Consider the following 16,492-nt stretch of genomic DNA (forward strand, 5'->3'; position numbering starts at 1 on the left):
GGGGCCGCGCGGGGGTCGAGTGAGTAACATGAAGTTCGAGCGAAGTCCGCGGGTAGTTCGCGCGTGACGTACGGCATCAAGATGCTGCGCCCGGCGTCGAGATGCTGCGTACGCCCGTCGAGGCGGCTGCGGGCCGGCCGGCCGTTGCCGCGCGGAATTTTTGAACACTGTCAGTTTTTCAGAGCCCCATGCGATGTCGGGACCAGCTCCATACACAACTCCATACGGCTCCGACGATCGAAGAGGGACCGGCCCCGCGAGGCCGTACGGCTCAAGCGACCACGTTAGGTCACGCTTGCCGCATGGAGTCGCATGCTCGTGGGACATGCCCTTAACTCAGCGGGACAGGCAGCATCTCTGCAGAGAAGAAATGGGTGACGTTTTCGGGTTGAGACCCTTCTTCAGTCTGAGGGTCAGGGGAGAGGGAGACACATAGAGATAAGGAAGGGCGAGGTATAAAAACGAGACATCAAAAGAGATGAGATCATGGACAATGTAGTGTGTGATCAATTCTACATTTCCGAGAAAATCAAGGCATTTGGTGTTTTGAAGTAAAGAAACAGCCAGGATCTTGGTGAGTAGTGGAACAGTCACTGGTGTTGCATTCCTGATATTTTTTCTGATTCTTTGTTCCAAATTCTCATTCCATTTCGTATTAGCATAAAAACTATAAAGTTTGCAAATAATTTAAAAAATCCACTAGTTTAACAAAAATAAATCAAAAATGTAATTTGTACAATATGCTGATTTGCAAAACAGTTAAATTGGTAAACCCCCTTTGAGTCCAAATCTCTTTAATATCTGTTGAATGTACCCAGCTTTGAAGCCATCAATCAATCAAGTATGTATATTTAAATAAGAAACTCTCCGGGACTTTAATCCTAGCCATACCTTTATAACTGAACGGCAATGTTGCAGGTGAACAAATAAAATACATTTTTTCAATATGTTTCCCCAAAATGAGAGGGACTGACATTCTGTTGCTAGGTAGGGGCATTTGAAGCATTACCGATACTATTATTAAACTACTGCTTAATAATCTAGTGAGCAAAGTCACTACATGGTTCATTCCTACTCTATTGCAATTCGGAAATCTGCTTGAAATCCCGGCCTGTTAATGAGTTAGGGTGGCACGGTGGCCCAGCAGTAGAGTTGCTGACTTACAGCGCCAGAGACCCTGGTTTGAACCCGACTATGGGTGCTGTCTGTAGGGAGTTTGTACGTTCACCCTGTGACCATGTGCGTTTTCTTCGAGATCTTCGGTTTCTTCCCACACTCCAAAGATGTACAGACCTTGAGGTACCAAGGTCTAAGCGGAAGCTCAGAGGGGATAGAGCCTTCTCTGTTGCTGCTCCGGCACTCTGGAACACCTTGCCGTTGCACATCAGACAGGCCCCCTCACTGTCCATCTTCAAATCCACCCTAAAAACTCATTTTTATTCTCTGGCTTTCGACACTGGCTGAGACATTGCTCCTGTTTTTAGTGCTTTTAATGTCTTTTAATTTTTACTGTTTTATAGTCCTTTGTTTTACGGTTTTTAATGGTTTGTAATAACTTCTTGTCCATGAGTTCTCATGTACAGCACTTTGTAGCAACTGCAGTTGTTTAAAGTGCTTTATAAATAAAGTTATTATTATTATTATTATTATTATTATTATTAGGTTTGTAAGTTAATTGGCTTGGTACAAAGGTAACGTTGTCCCTAGTGTGTGTAGGGTAGTGTTAATGTGTGGGAATCGCTGGTTGATGCAGCAAAGAATCACCAACACATTACCAGGACTGGAGAGCTTGTTATAAGGAGAGACTAGGTAGGTAGGTTGGGACTTTTTTCCTGGAGCATAGGAGACTGAGAGGCAATTTTACAGAAGTATATAAAATCATGAGGGGCATAGAGAAGGTGAGACATAGCTATGTCACACAGTATAGAGGAGGACTAGGAAAACCAGAGGTGAGGTGGAGAGATTGAAAAGGAACCTGGGGGGCAATTTGTTCACACAGTTGTTGTGGTAAATAAAACAAAAAGTGAGAGGAAGTTGTCGACATGGGTACAATTACAACATTTAAAAAACATTTAGACAGTACATGAATTGTAAAGATTTAAAAGGATGGGGTCTAACACAGACAGATAGCTTATGCATTGGATGAGTTGGACCTGTTTCGGTGCTGTATATATTATCACTGTTATTGGTAAAATTCAGGCTCTGGTTATTTCTTGCAATTATTTTTGATAATAATTCTCAAATATTAATATATTGCAGAGAATAAAGGTAACCCGTGCAAAATAAAAATCAAACACAACAGAAATTGAGCTTCATTAAGTGGAATAACAGAAAGTCTCCACTGTGAGATTACAGAAAAGAGGTTATCATTTCATAGTTTAATAAAAAATTATTATTAGCAAAGACATTTTTTTTTTTTTGAAATGTGTCCCATTTTTACCCAATAGTTTTACCCAATGTGTCCGTTGCTACCCATCTCACATTCTTCTAGTACTGTAATGATGCTGGCTTTTACTGGATATGTTTCATGGCATGAGCAACTCGTCAGCACATCCTGGAGTTTAGTGTTGGCAAAGACAATGGGCCAGCTTTGCAAGGAAATACAAATAGTTTCACAATTGGGATTGGGATTTCTGTATGTGGATGCATGAATGTTCTGCACTTCCCCAACATCGGGAACAATCTTCCTGCATCTAGCCTGTCCAAACCCCTTAAGAATTTTGTAAATTTCTATAAGATTCCCCCTCAATCTTCTAAATTCTAGCGAGTACAAGCCGAGTCTATCCTGTCTTTCTTCATATGAAAGTCCTGCCATCCCAGGAATCAGTCTGGTGAACCTTCTCTGTACTCCCTCTAATGTCGTAGACATTGTCGTGTCGTGGGGGGGGGGGGGGGTCCAGTCGCCGCTGTTTTGGCGACCTGCTACGACTGTCAGAGTCGCCAGCAGTTGCCAAAATAATCACCTAAGTGGGACAGGTCCTAAAATCTTACCATTGAGGCTTGAAATTACAACATTCAGAAAGTTGGTTTTGGGATATCTGCAACAGGTATTGTAATTTATTTTCTCAAAGTCAGCAGCAACATAGTTCTATTACCACTGACCTCAAATTTAGTTTAGTTTAGTTTAGTTTAGTTTAGTTTAGTTTAGTTTAGTTTAGTTTAGTTTAGTTTAGTTTAGAGATACAGCGTGGAAACAGGCTCTTCGGCCCACCTAGTCTGCAGTGACCAGCGATCCCCGCACATTAACACGTGTAAACCTTTGGTATAAACCAGCACCTACACATTATCACTAGCCATCACACACTCGGGAAGATTTACACTTACATCAAGCCAATTACCCCACAAACCTGTACGTCGTTGGCGTGGGGGAGAAAACCAGTTCTCTGGGAAAACCCACGCAGGTCACAGGGGGAATGTACAAACTCCGTACAGACAGCACAAGTAACCAGGATTGAACCCGTGTCTCTAGCACTATAAACGCTGTAAGGCAGCAACTCTACCGCTGCGCCACCGTATTCAATCACATGTATAATCACAGCAGAGCCCAATCCTGTTTTCATTCAAAATTCGCAATCCCAGATGTCTTGAAATTATGAATACATTTTAAAAGTGTGAACTTTATCTTTGTTAAATCATATCCTTTGGCTGGGTGTGCTGAGTAGAATATTAACACCCCATCATTTCATTCAGTTTAGAGAGAAAAATACATTTAAGGCATCTACTGCTTAAAATGACACCAGGCGCTGTTTTTATCTACCAGATCAATCAAAATAGCTATTTATAAGTAATATGTAAATGATCTTCACCTATGAGGTAACAAATATGCCACATTGCACAGATTAGGTAATAATATTATATTTATCTTTGGGCGTGTACGTAGACCTGACTTTCTTTACATTAGAGCTCTAGCTGTTAGGCACAAACTGTGTATTTACTTATCAGAGACTTATCAACACAGACATCATGTATTTGTGCAATTTGTTTCTATACTAACTTTGGTAGTTTCACCATTTTAAAAAAGCAGTAAAAAATACGATTTGATCAGCTAACAGTCACAAACACATACCAGCCAAATTTCCCCTTTAACCGAGTCAAGCTAATCACATTTTCCTATTGATATTTCAGTGCCTTTTGCACCACTAGGTGGAATGGAAAATATTTTTGATCAAAGATTTTGAAAGTCGTTAGCCATTCTGGACAAAGGATGGGAGGTCTGTCAGAACTGACCATTAATTATATTCAATTTGCCCTAACATAAAGCCGTGGAAAGCACAGAGACCAGGATTATGAGAAAATAAGGGAGGTGAGCTATTACATTATGCTGCCTTATTTTAGGCTGTTCTGAGAACTAGTTCCTGGGCTTATTTGAGGAAAGATTATCTTGACAAATTGGATAAACATCTTATGCATGACAGGACGCTGATGGAGGGTCTGTTTTGTGAGCACACCTGGTGATAGTTTGCTTAGTGTGTGACCAAGGTGTGCGGCAAGCCCCAAGTTCTCCTGCTGTGCTTTGTTTGCTGTTGACAGGTGAAGGCATATCCATGTCTTGGGCCTTAATAACTGCTGACAAAACCATTACAGAGATCCAAGTAATTTTTACCACGTAAAACAACTCCTGCAAACAAAATCACAAAAGGTGGCGGCAAACATCGGCAAATAATTCTAGCTAATTCAAAAAAAATCTTTGCAGCTGCTCCACCTTTACACAAGGCAAACATGGCTGAAGTTGAGAAACTCCACACAAATTTCTGAGGCACCTCGTCTCATTAGCTATTTTGGCTCACTTCCATAATCATCACTCATCGGAGGTGAATTGTGTTGGAATGAAACATTATCACAGAATTTGCAGTTGAAATGCATCCACTTAAAGTGACTAGACACATCAGCAACATGTTCACACATCCATAAACCTTAAGACAGAAAACAATAACACAAGAGAGTGGCATATCACTCTGCCACATCAATTTGACTCAACAATTTAAATAAAGCTAATATTTTTTTATGATACCGATTGGAATAATTTCACAGTGTTTTGGTTTTAACACCACAGCACTCCTGACCACAGATGGATACCAGTTTTAAAGATCCACAATAAAATGTTCCATTTTATTCAGTTTGGTATTTCCTTTTACAACTGCCAGGTGGCAACCATGGAATGAGGTGTAATTTGCGGAAATGGCAGGTTAGGTGAAATATTTATCATTTTAAACGAAAGGCAAATCGCTTTGTGCCACGTGTTACAACTCACACTTGCCAGAAGTAGGTGATAGATTATGTTTCCAGATCACAAGCGTTGTATGGAAGAGATAAATGGTTTTATGTAACAGGAGTTTTCAATTGTATAAATTGTATAATTGTAAATCCAACATCCTAACATATTTTGAGAGTTTATTCAACAAATATGTAAGTCAACAACCAAAATCTAGGTATGATTGAAAAAAAATCACAATATGCTGTGCTCTGAGTCTTGGTGTATTTTGTACCATTCTGAAAGATTCAAACTGATTGCCTAAAATCTGACCTTCTGTGCCATATTTAAGTAGTCATAGAGTCATACAGCATGGAAATATACCCTTCAGTTCAATTCATCCATGTCAACCAAGACACCCACCAAAGCTCGTCTCCTTTGCCCATATCCCTCAAATCCTTTCCTATCCATGTACCGGTCCAAATGTTTTTTTTTTTTTAATGTTGTTACTGTATTTACAGATTTAATTTAGTTTAGAGGTACAGCGCGGAAATGGGTCCATCAGCCCACGCCAACCAGTGATCCCTGCACATTAACACCACACCCACCCCACCCCACCCACACTGGGGACAATTTTACATTTCTATATTTATACCAAGCCAATTAACCTACAAACATGTATGCCTTAAATCTTAATATATGAAATCTTTCCTCTCTCACCTTAAACCTATGGCCCCTAGTTCTTTATTCCCCTACCCTGGGAAAAAGACCTGTACATTCACCCTATCCATTCCTCTCATCATTTTATACCCTTCTATCAAATTACCCCTCAGCCCCCAGTGCTCGAAGGAATACGTCTTCAGCCAGCCCAACCTTCTCATAGCCCTTCGAGTCCTGGCAACATCCTTGATAAATCATAATAATTAATGATAAAGTAATTAATGATAAATTATTTTATCCTTCAATTGTTGCCCTTTCCTGTTGTAAAAAGTGCAACAATTGAATGATAAAGAACTGGAAACAGCTCAAGAAAAATATTACCTTCTCCTCCAAAGAGCTATTTGGCATCTTTTGTTTGCCCTATTTTTTAATCGCATCACTGCTCTCCTTTGCTTCAAGCTTAATAATGGGACTTCATGAATGGACGAGCTCCACTAAATTTAAAGCTCCAGTCACACATGCTTCTGTCAGCAGTTAACGCATCATAAGTGTAGACTGCTCCAAGTTATAAGGTTACTACTTTGAGGGAATAGGTCCCAGCCTTTAGTGACACACACTAATGATCTTGCGAATCTTGTGGGTGTACCCAAAGAATTTTGATAAATTCATGAAGACATGACAAATGTATAGTTGAGAGAAAAAGCTGATTCTTTTCTCTGCTCATTGCAGTCATTGCAGAATGTTGGTGCCCAACTGATGGAAATAAATGGGACCAAATCCAAAATACACTGCAGTGTCAACTAATTCCAGGAGCAGTGCACCCTATTTCCCTTATCGTCCCTCACTACATGGTGCTGCAGAATTACTTCAAGATATAGTTTAGTTCAGTTTAGAAATACAGTGCGGAAACAGTCCCTTCGGCCAACTGAGTCTGCGCCGACAAGTGATCTCTGCACACTTAAATTATCCTACACACACTGGAGACAATTTACAATTATACCAAGCCAACGAACCTACAATCCTGTACGTCTTTGGAGTGTGGGAGGAAACCAGAGATCCCAGAGAAAACCACGCGGTGACAGGCAGAGCGTACAAACTCCGTACAGACAGCACCTGTAGTCAGGATCAAAGCCGATCTCTGGCACTGTAAGGCAGCAACTCTACCGCTGCTCCACCTATAAGTGATTAAATTAGTGCAGCTAGAATGAATATTTACATTTCAATAGCATAAGAAAATAATCATTTGAAGCAGTGAAATTAACAGAGTAATTCTAATTTTACAATAAATGATTGGATATTTGCCATGCTGCAAGAATTCAAGAAGTTGCCACTTACAGCCCTAAGAGACTTGATTAACTTTGTTGTGATATTTTCTGCAGCACAAGCCCAGAGCAGCAAAATATTTGAACTTTAAAATGTCCTAATAACTGTAAATGTGCAAAATCATTACTGCGGCATCAATAGACAAGCATTATCATTCCCGATGCATGTTCCCAAGCCTTGTTTAGCATCATGGCAAACATAGATGTGGACAAGGTTGTGGTTACACCAGTGTTAGGTACACTCTGTAATCATCTAATAATAACGTAATAGTAAAATAATGGACACACACATACAATCTCCCGCATCAATAAAGATGAGTGGAGGTTCCTCTTCAAAAACCATCAATTTTAAATTCCTCTGGACTATCCAATGACCAATGGAAAGAAAATTGCATGACTACCTAAAAGTCTGAAGAAGGGTCTCGACCCGAAATGTCACCCATTCCTTCTATCCAGAGATGCTGTCTGTCCTGCTGTTACTCCAGCACTTTGTGTCTATCTTTGGTTTAACCCTGCATCTGCAGTTCTTTCCTACCGAGAACGGAGGCTGGAGAGATACCACCTATGCTACCTCTGCTAAACTTTCCATCTATCATGTTCATTTGATCCATTGGTATCCCTTGAAGGATAAGTAAACCAATGCCTACAACCTGTATCAGGCCAACTTTGAGCTCTTTATGGGTCAATTCCATTAGGTAGCTCATGTCATTTTCATTTGTAACACAGGGCTCCTTCAGGTCTAGGTTTATTATAGTGACGTACACCACAGTACAGTGAAAAGCTGTGTTTTGCATGCAATCCCATCAAATCAAATAATACTATGCATGGACACAATTCAAGAACAATAGGTAGAGCAAAGCAAAAAATACAGAGTGCAGAATATAGTTCTCAGCATTATAGCACAACAGTGCCACAGAGCAAAGATCCTATACCACTCATTCTAAATGCAATGGGCTAACGTGTAGTACGCAACGGAGCGGAACGTGGGCCATTTTCATCCATTTCAGTAACCCGACCCGACCCGACTCGCAGTGTAATCAACGTTGCGGGTGAACAGTTTGTGTTTATAAATTATAATTCTGAAAATGAGGAGAAGATTTTTACCGAAGAACTTTTATTTTTTCGAGGATGTTTCCGTCACCGGCTTCCGTCTCCGCACTTGTTACCTTTGCTCCGCTATGGTGGACAAAGATGGCGGAGACGGAAGTCGGTTACGGAAATGGGGCCGAAAATTACCCATGAATCTGCCCATGACCGTACTACGTCTTTTTCGTCGAGTGATCTATCTTGCTCGCTATAGGATCTTTGCAACAGACCAAACCCAAAGACCACAATGGGGGTTGAGGAGAGTCAGGCTGTACCCCAGAACAGAATGCTCCAGTGTCTGGTGATGCCCGCTGTCAAGCTTCTGGACCTTCTGCCCGATGGGAGCTGGGAGAGGAATGAATGAGAGGGGTTTGATTATGTTGGTTGCTTTCCCAAGGCAGCATGAAGTCATTGGAGTCATAGAAACATAGACATAGAAACATAGAAATTAGGTGCAGGAGTAGGCCATTCGGCCCTTCGAGCCTGCACCGCCATTCAATATGATCATGGCTGATCATCCAACTCAGTATCACGTACCTGCCTTCTCTCCATACCCCCTGATCCCCTTAGCCACAAGGGCCACATCTAACTCCCTCTTAAATATAGCCAATGAACTGGCCTCAACTACCCTCTGTGGCAGAGAGTTCCAGAGATTCACCACTCTCTGCGTGAAAAAAGTTCTTATCTCGGTTATAAAGGATTTCCCCTTTATCCTTAAGCTGTGACCCCTTGTCCTGGACTTCCCTAACATCGGGAACAATCTTCCTGCATCTAGCCTGTCCAACCCCTTAAGAATTTTGTAAGTTTCTATAAGATCCCCTCTCAATCTTCTAAATTCTAGAGAGTATAAACCAAGTCTATCCAGTCTTTCTTCATAAGACAGTCCTGACATCCCAGGAATCAGTCTGGTGAACCGTCTCTGCACTCCCTCTATGGCAATAATGTCCTTCCTCAGATTTGGAGACCAAAACTGTACGCAATACTCCAGGTGTGGTCTCACCAAGACCCTGTACAACTGCAGTAGAATCTCTCTGCTCCTATACTCAAATCCTTTTGCAATGAAAGCTAACATACCATTTGCTTTCTTTACTGCCTGCTGCACCTGCATGCCTACCTTCAATGACTGGTGTACCATGACACCCAGGTCTCGCTGCATCTCCCCCTTTCCCAATCAGCCACCATTTCCCAATCGGCCACCATTGGAGATATCTCACCAACATCATTGGTGAGATATCTGGTGTGTGTGTGTGATGGACTGGGCTACATTCACAACTCTTGTGCAGTCTTAGACAAAGCTGTTTCCAAACCAAGCTGTGATGCAACGCAACTATAAATGCTTTCTCAGGTGACCTTTAGTAATTTGTGAGTCATTGGAGATATGAGGTATTTCCTCAGTCTCCCGAGGAAGTGGAATCATTGGTATGCATTGGCTCGTCAATGTGTTTGATCTACAGGCTGGTGATAATATTTATACAAAGGAATATGAAGATCTCAACTATTTATTTGGGCAGGTACATGGATAGGAAAGATTTAGAGGGATATGGGCCACACACAGGCAGGTGGGACTAATGTAGGTGGGGCACATAGGCCCACATGGGGCATGCTGGGTTGAAGGGCTGCTTCTGTGCTTAAGACTCTATGATTGTGTGAACGTGTTTCCACTTCAACACCATTGATGCTGATTGGGAGATGTTCTCCACCATGCTTCCTGGAGGCACTAATTAGCTTAGTCTTGTTGACATTGAGGGAATCTTTATTGTGCATGATCCAGCCCACCAGTGGTATCATCTGCAAACTTGTAGGTGGAGTTAGAGACAAATTTGGCCAGACAGGCGTGAGGGTATCGTAAGTACAGTACAGGACTGAGAACACATCCTTGAGGGCAACAGTGTTCAGAATTATTTGGAGGAGATGGTGTCAATTGTCCGCACTGGTTGCGATCTTTGGGTCAAAAAGTCGAGGATCCAGTGGCAGAGAGGGGTTCTGACACCTAGGTCCAGGGGTTTGGAGATGAGTTTTGGGAAGGTTATGGTGTTGAAGACAGAGGAGCCTGACTTAGGTGTCCTTGTTATCTAGGTGTTCCAGAGATAAGTTTAGGGCATGAAGATGGGGCTTCGACCCAAAACATCACCTATTCCTTTTCTCCAGAGATGCTTCCTGTCCCGTTGAGTTACTCCAGCTTTTTGTGTCTATCTTCAGCATCTGCAGTTCCTTCCTACACAAGATGGTGTCTGCTGTGGACCTGTTGCATTGATAAGCAAACTGCAGTGGATCAAGGCTGTCTGGGAGGCTGGAGTTAATGTCAACCACCAGCAGTATCTCGAAGGACTTCATGATGGTGGTTGTCACAGCCACTAGATGGTATTCCTTAGAGCACACTACCTTACTTTTCCTTGGCACCGGGATGATAGTGGTTTTCTTGAAACAAGTGGGGACCTCAGAGCAGAGGTAGCGAGAGGTGAGAGATGTCCGTGAAGACCTCTGTCAGCTCGGCTGCAGAGGTCCAGAGGATGGCTGTAGGACCTTATCGTGGACCAACTGCTTTCCGCGGAATCTTACTTCTGCCACCGTAACCATTGGTGCAGTCATATCCAAGACTGGTAGAGTGGGTAACATTCCTCCTCCAACCTTGAGTTTATTGGGGAGAGACCTGTTGTTGCCGCCAATGCTGCCCTCCATTGCTTTGTAGCCCATTATACTATGCAAGCCTTACTATAGTCTACTGTTAATCATGTTAAACATGGGACTCTAGCTTGCTCTGGAATTCCCTCTTGACATCTTAATGTGTCTGCAAAGGTTGGAGATAGATTTCTTGTATTGCTTGGGGTCATTTGACTTGAATGCTACAAACTTGGACTTCACCTGGGAATGGACCTCACAGTTCATCCATGTTTTCCAATTGGAGAACATAGGTATCGTCTCCTTTGGTACGCTGTCCTCCACATACTCTTTGATGAAGTCTGTGATATTAATGGTATATTCATCTAGGTTCACTGCAGAGTCCTTAAATATGGACCAGTTAATCGACTCAAAATAGCCATGAAGGGTTTCAACTATTTCCTGAACAAGTACTGTCAACCCAAGAGTTAATAGGTGGGAAAAATTAAAGATTTGCAGATATTCTTACAGCCTTCTGGCAAAAATGTTACATTCCCATCGACTCTTTCAAATCCATGACCATTCATAGTTGGGAAGCAGCATTAGGCATGGCCCAAAGAACCTCAAATCCAAACAAAGCCCATGGCTCCCACATCAATCATATCCCAGCTGTTATCAGGCAACTGAATCATCCTACCACAACCACAGGGCAGTGCTGAACTACCATCTACCTTTTTGGTGACCCTCGGATTATCCTTGATCGGACATTGCTGGCTTTACCTTGCACTAACGTTATTCCCTTATCATGTATCTAAACACTGTGAATGGCTTGATTGTTATCATGTATTGTCTTTCTGCTGACTGGATAGCACGTAACAACAGCTTTTCACTGTACCTCGGTACACATGACAATAAACTAAACTAAACTGAACTGAATTGATATCAGCCACCTCAGAACCCACAGAATCAGAGTGAATTAGCTCACCCTCAATCCTGAGAAACTGCTTAAGAGACTTTATGTAGAACGTACCACAACCCTAGAGCTTCCCATAAATGTGACATTTAATTATTGTTTACAGCTTCCCATAAATGTGACATTCGGACAAGAAATTCATCACATTCACCTTGGTTATAGTTTAATAACTCATGAAATAGACAGCACCTTAGATAGCAAAAAACTATCTTAAGAATGGACAAAATGTCAGCAAAGATTATCCTATGGTATGCCTTGAACCACCAAGTTTCTAGCTTATAAATTAGTATTATTGAGTAAGTACAGATTATTAACATCTTGAATGTTAATTTACCAATGTTATATTCACTTTGAAAGGACTAGAATATAAAAGCAAGGATGTAATGCTGAGGCTTGCCAGACCACATTTAGAATATTGGGGGTAGACAAAAGTGCTGGAGAAACTCAGCGGGTGAGGCAGGATCTATGGAGCGAAGGAAATAGGCAATGTTTCGGGTCGAAACCCTTCCTCAGATGGAATATTGGGATAATATTGAGATATTAGAAATATTGGGAGCAGTTTTCGGCCCCATATCTAAGGAAGATTGGTCTGGCTTAGGAAAAGGTCCAGAGGGGGTTTACAAGAATGATTCCGGGGATGATTGGATTAATGTTATTCGATGGAGTTTCGAAGGATGAGGGGGATTCCCATTGAAACCTACCAAGTAATAAAAGGCTTAGATGGAGTGGATGTGGAGAAGATGCTTCCAGTCATGGGAGAGTCTAGGACCAGAGGGCTCAGCCTCAGTTTAAAAGGATGCATCTTTAGAATTGAGCTGAGGAGGAAATTTTTTTAGTCAGATGGTGAATCTGTGAAATCTATTGATGCAGACAGTGATGCAGGCCCATTCATTGAGTATTTTTAAAACGGAGATTGATAGATTCTTGAGGTAAGGGAGTTAAAGATTACAGGGAGAAGCCAGGAGAATGGGTTCAAAGGGGGAAATAGATCAGCCATGATCCAATGGTGGAGCAGACTTGATGGGCTGAATGTCTAATTCTGCTCCTATGTCTTATGAACTGATAAACTCCATTAGCCATTACTCGGCCCATGCTTAGCTGACCAAGTCCAGATTTTTGATAACCATCTTCACTATCTATGATACCACCCATTTCAGTGTCATCTGCAAATGATGAAGCATAAATATAAATTCAACGTGAAAAGTACATTTATGCATGTTGAAGACAATTTATTTCACCCAATAAAATGAAGTTATAGCTCATATCATAGCAAATAATGTCTTCCTCAAGTACAATTAAAAGTTATATGCAAATATCCCAATTCCACAAATGATGCTAAACTCAAGATTCCTGCTTGACTCATGAGAATACAGACTGGACCTAAAAACATGCATATCTTAGTTTAGTTTAGTTAGAGATACAGCACGGAAACAGGCCCTTCAGCCCACTGAGTCGTCACCAACCAGCGATCCCCACACATTAACACTGTTGTACACATGCTAGGAACAATTTAAACTTATATCAAGCAAATTAACTTACTAACCTGTACGCCTTTGGAGTGTGAGAGGAAACAGAAGATCTTGGAGAAAACCCACGCAGGTCACGTGGAGAATGTACAAACTCCGTACAGAGAGCACTGGTGGTCAGGATTGAAGACAGGTCTCCGGCGCTGTAAGTGCCGTGAGGCAGCAACTACTGCTGGGCCACCGTGCTGCCCGTCTTGTCATGGATTGGCTTAACGAATCAGTTTGTGTTAGGCGCTCCCCCCCCTGGTGAATGCTATGTACTTACCTTTCTCTGTTTCTCTCCCGAGTACAGGCCTCGTGGCTGTGAGTCTGGAATCAAGGGGTTAAAGGCTCCTGTACCCGATTGGCCAAGCTGCGTCAGGTGACGGGTGACTCATCTGAAGCTTAAATACCAGAGTTTCCCAGGATTCTTTCTCTTCTTCGTCGACCCTGACTTGTGAGCAGCCTGCTGGTGTGAGCTGAGGAAGGCCTGGCCACATGGCATAGATCTTTGTGTACTTTCACCATTACTTGTTAACAAATATTGAATTGGGACGGATAAGGGCTGACCTTAGTGTTTTTGTGTATTTTGTTTCAGGGTTATATCTCTTTAGGCAGGTTTTAGAGTCTCCGGTTCGACGGCCCATCACGTGGCTGGCTGGAGCACTGTTTAATTGTTTGTTAGTCCATCCATATCCCTGACTGGGTTGTTTGAATCAGGTTTGGGTTTTGTGTTCCATTGAAAAATTAAAACTATTTTTGAACTTGAACCTGGTTTTTGAATTATGTTACGCGGCTCTGAAGTACCTGCATTCGGGAGTCGTAACAGTTTGATACATGAAAAAAAAGTTGAAAATAATGAATCAATAATTTTGCAGATCAGGCATAGGAAGGCATGAATGGTTGTAATGTAATGCCAGCATGTTGGTCTTAGTACACATCCATGGAAGCCAACTTTGTAGGAATGTTATTGTCAGCAAAAGCTGTACGAAAGCCATTCCTGTGGCTGCTGAAGGGAGGTGCTTTGTGATTTCTGAGATTTGAAAGCAAAGCTTGGATGAAGAGCAGGATTCAGATTTTCATCCTCTGCACTGATGGAGAAAATGGAGAGAAGCAGAAAAGTCTTCATGAGATCCAAAAGTCCTCGAGGCCAAAAATCAAGTGGCTGCAGGAAGCAGGCAAAATCATGATCAGGAATTTAGCTCATGGACCTCACTGGTGTGGCGAGAGATAACAGTTGAACTAGACTTTAGACAATGTGTCATGCAGCTTCATCACTAGTATGAAAAATACTCCATATTGACAAGAAGTTGAAAAGGCCATTTGACAGATAAACAATACTTTGGAAATACATGTTTTTCTGCTGTAGTTCTAGAACTTAAAAGCGTGGAACTTCAGATACCTATTAACAGCCTCGTCATTAACATTGGCAAAGTGAATGTCAAGAGAGAATCAAGAGTCTAGAGTGTTTTGTTGTCATGTGTCCCAGATACGACAATGACATTCTTACTTGCAGCAGCACAACAGGTGAAGGCATGGTGCACGGTGAACAATATAATAAGCGAGAAAAAAGTTCAGTGTGTGAAATATTCACATATGTGTGAGTTCTCACATGAGAAACACAGGCCAGATACTTCAGAAATGCCTTGGGCATAATCATCTTCAGGAAATGAGAAACATCCAACAGCAAAAAGCGTCTCCTGTGGTCCGACACAGAGGGTGTCTTTGTCAGCTCCTCCTCAGCTATCAAAGACCTACTCTCCAATTCACTATGTGGTTTTGTCCTTCAGGATGCACATGCATATGATCTTTACTGAAATACTTCCAAGTAAAATGCAGAAAGCATCAAGCACTGCACATAGCCTTTTATTTGAGCCTATAAACAAGCCTCTGACTCTGTTAAACAAGGAATGTTTTTTCATGTTCAGCTTTGCTCAGGAATTCTTCACTATTCTACACAAGGTCATCAGGCCATCCGTGATAAGAGTAGAATTAGGGCATTCGGCCCATCAAGTCTATTCTGCCATTCAATCATGGTTGATCTATCTATCCCTCCTAACTCCATTCTCCTGCCTTCTCCCCATTACCTCTGACACCTGTACTAATCAAGAATCTATCTGTCTCTGCCTTAAAAATATCCACTGACTTGGCCTCTACAGTGTTCTCTGGAACTCACCACCCTCTGACTAAAGACATTTCTCCTCATCTTCTTCCTAAAAGAACGTCCTTTAATTCTGAGGCTGTGACCTCTAGTCCTAGACTCTCCCACTAGTGGACACATCCTCTCCCCTTCCACTCTATCCAAGCCTTTCACTATTCTGTATGTTACAATGAGGTCCCCCTCTCAACTCCAGTGAGTACAGGCCCAGTGCCGACAAATGCTCATCATAGGTTAACCTACTCATTCCTGCAATCATTCTTGTAAACCTCCTCTGGACCCTCTCCAGAGCCAGCACAACCTTCCTCAGATATGGTGCCCAAAATTGCTCACAAAATTCCAAATGCGGCCTTACCAGTGCCTTAAAGAGCCTCAGCATTACATCTTACATCCCTGTTTTTGTATACAAGCCCTCTTGAAATAAATAATAGCATTGAGTTTGCTTTCTTTACTACCGATTCAACTTGCAGATTATCATCGACTACATGATGGTAGGCAAGTGACAATTCGGTCTCTCATGGTCCCAATCCCACTGCAGATTGGGTCACGAAAGGCTGTGTCATCACTCCAATTCCTTTCTCAATCTTTTATGTCTCAATATTCCATCCTACCTCAACTATCTTCCCACTGGAGTATAGATATATCACAGGATGGATGGGAAACTCTATACAAGATAAGATACAAGATACAATTTATTTGTCATTTGGACCCCTTGAGGTCCAAACGAAATGACGTTTCTGACATTCAAACAAATCAATATATTTACATTGACACATTTGTGATGGAAGGCCCACGCTCAAAATTCTCAAAGTCAAAGCCCCCGGCTGGCGATGGCGATTGTTGCATTGCCACGCCGGGTGATAGCAAGGTCGCAAATGTTGGAGCCCCCGGGGTGCGCTCGCAGAGTGCCGCGGCCATTCCAAGCCGCGCGGGGCGGTGCTGTAAGGCCCCGCTCCAGGAGCTCTTCGACCCCGCAACTCGGGCGGGAGAAGTCGCCGT

Source organism: Leucoraja erinacea, chromosome 14 (assembly GCF_028641065.1).
Source record: "Leucoraja erinacea ecotype New England chromosome 14, Leri_hhj_1, whole genome shotgun sequence".
Lineage (NCBI taxonomy): Eukaryota > Metazoa > Chordata > Chondrichthyes > Rajiformes > Rajidae > Leucoraja > Leucoraja erinaceus.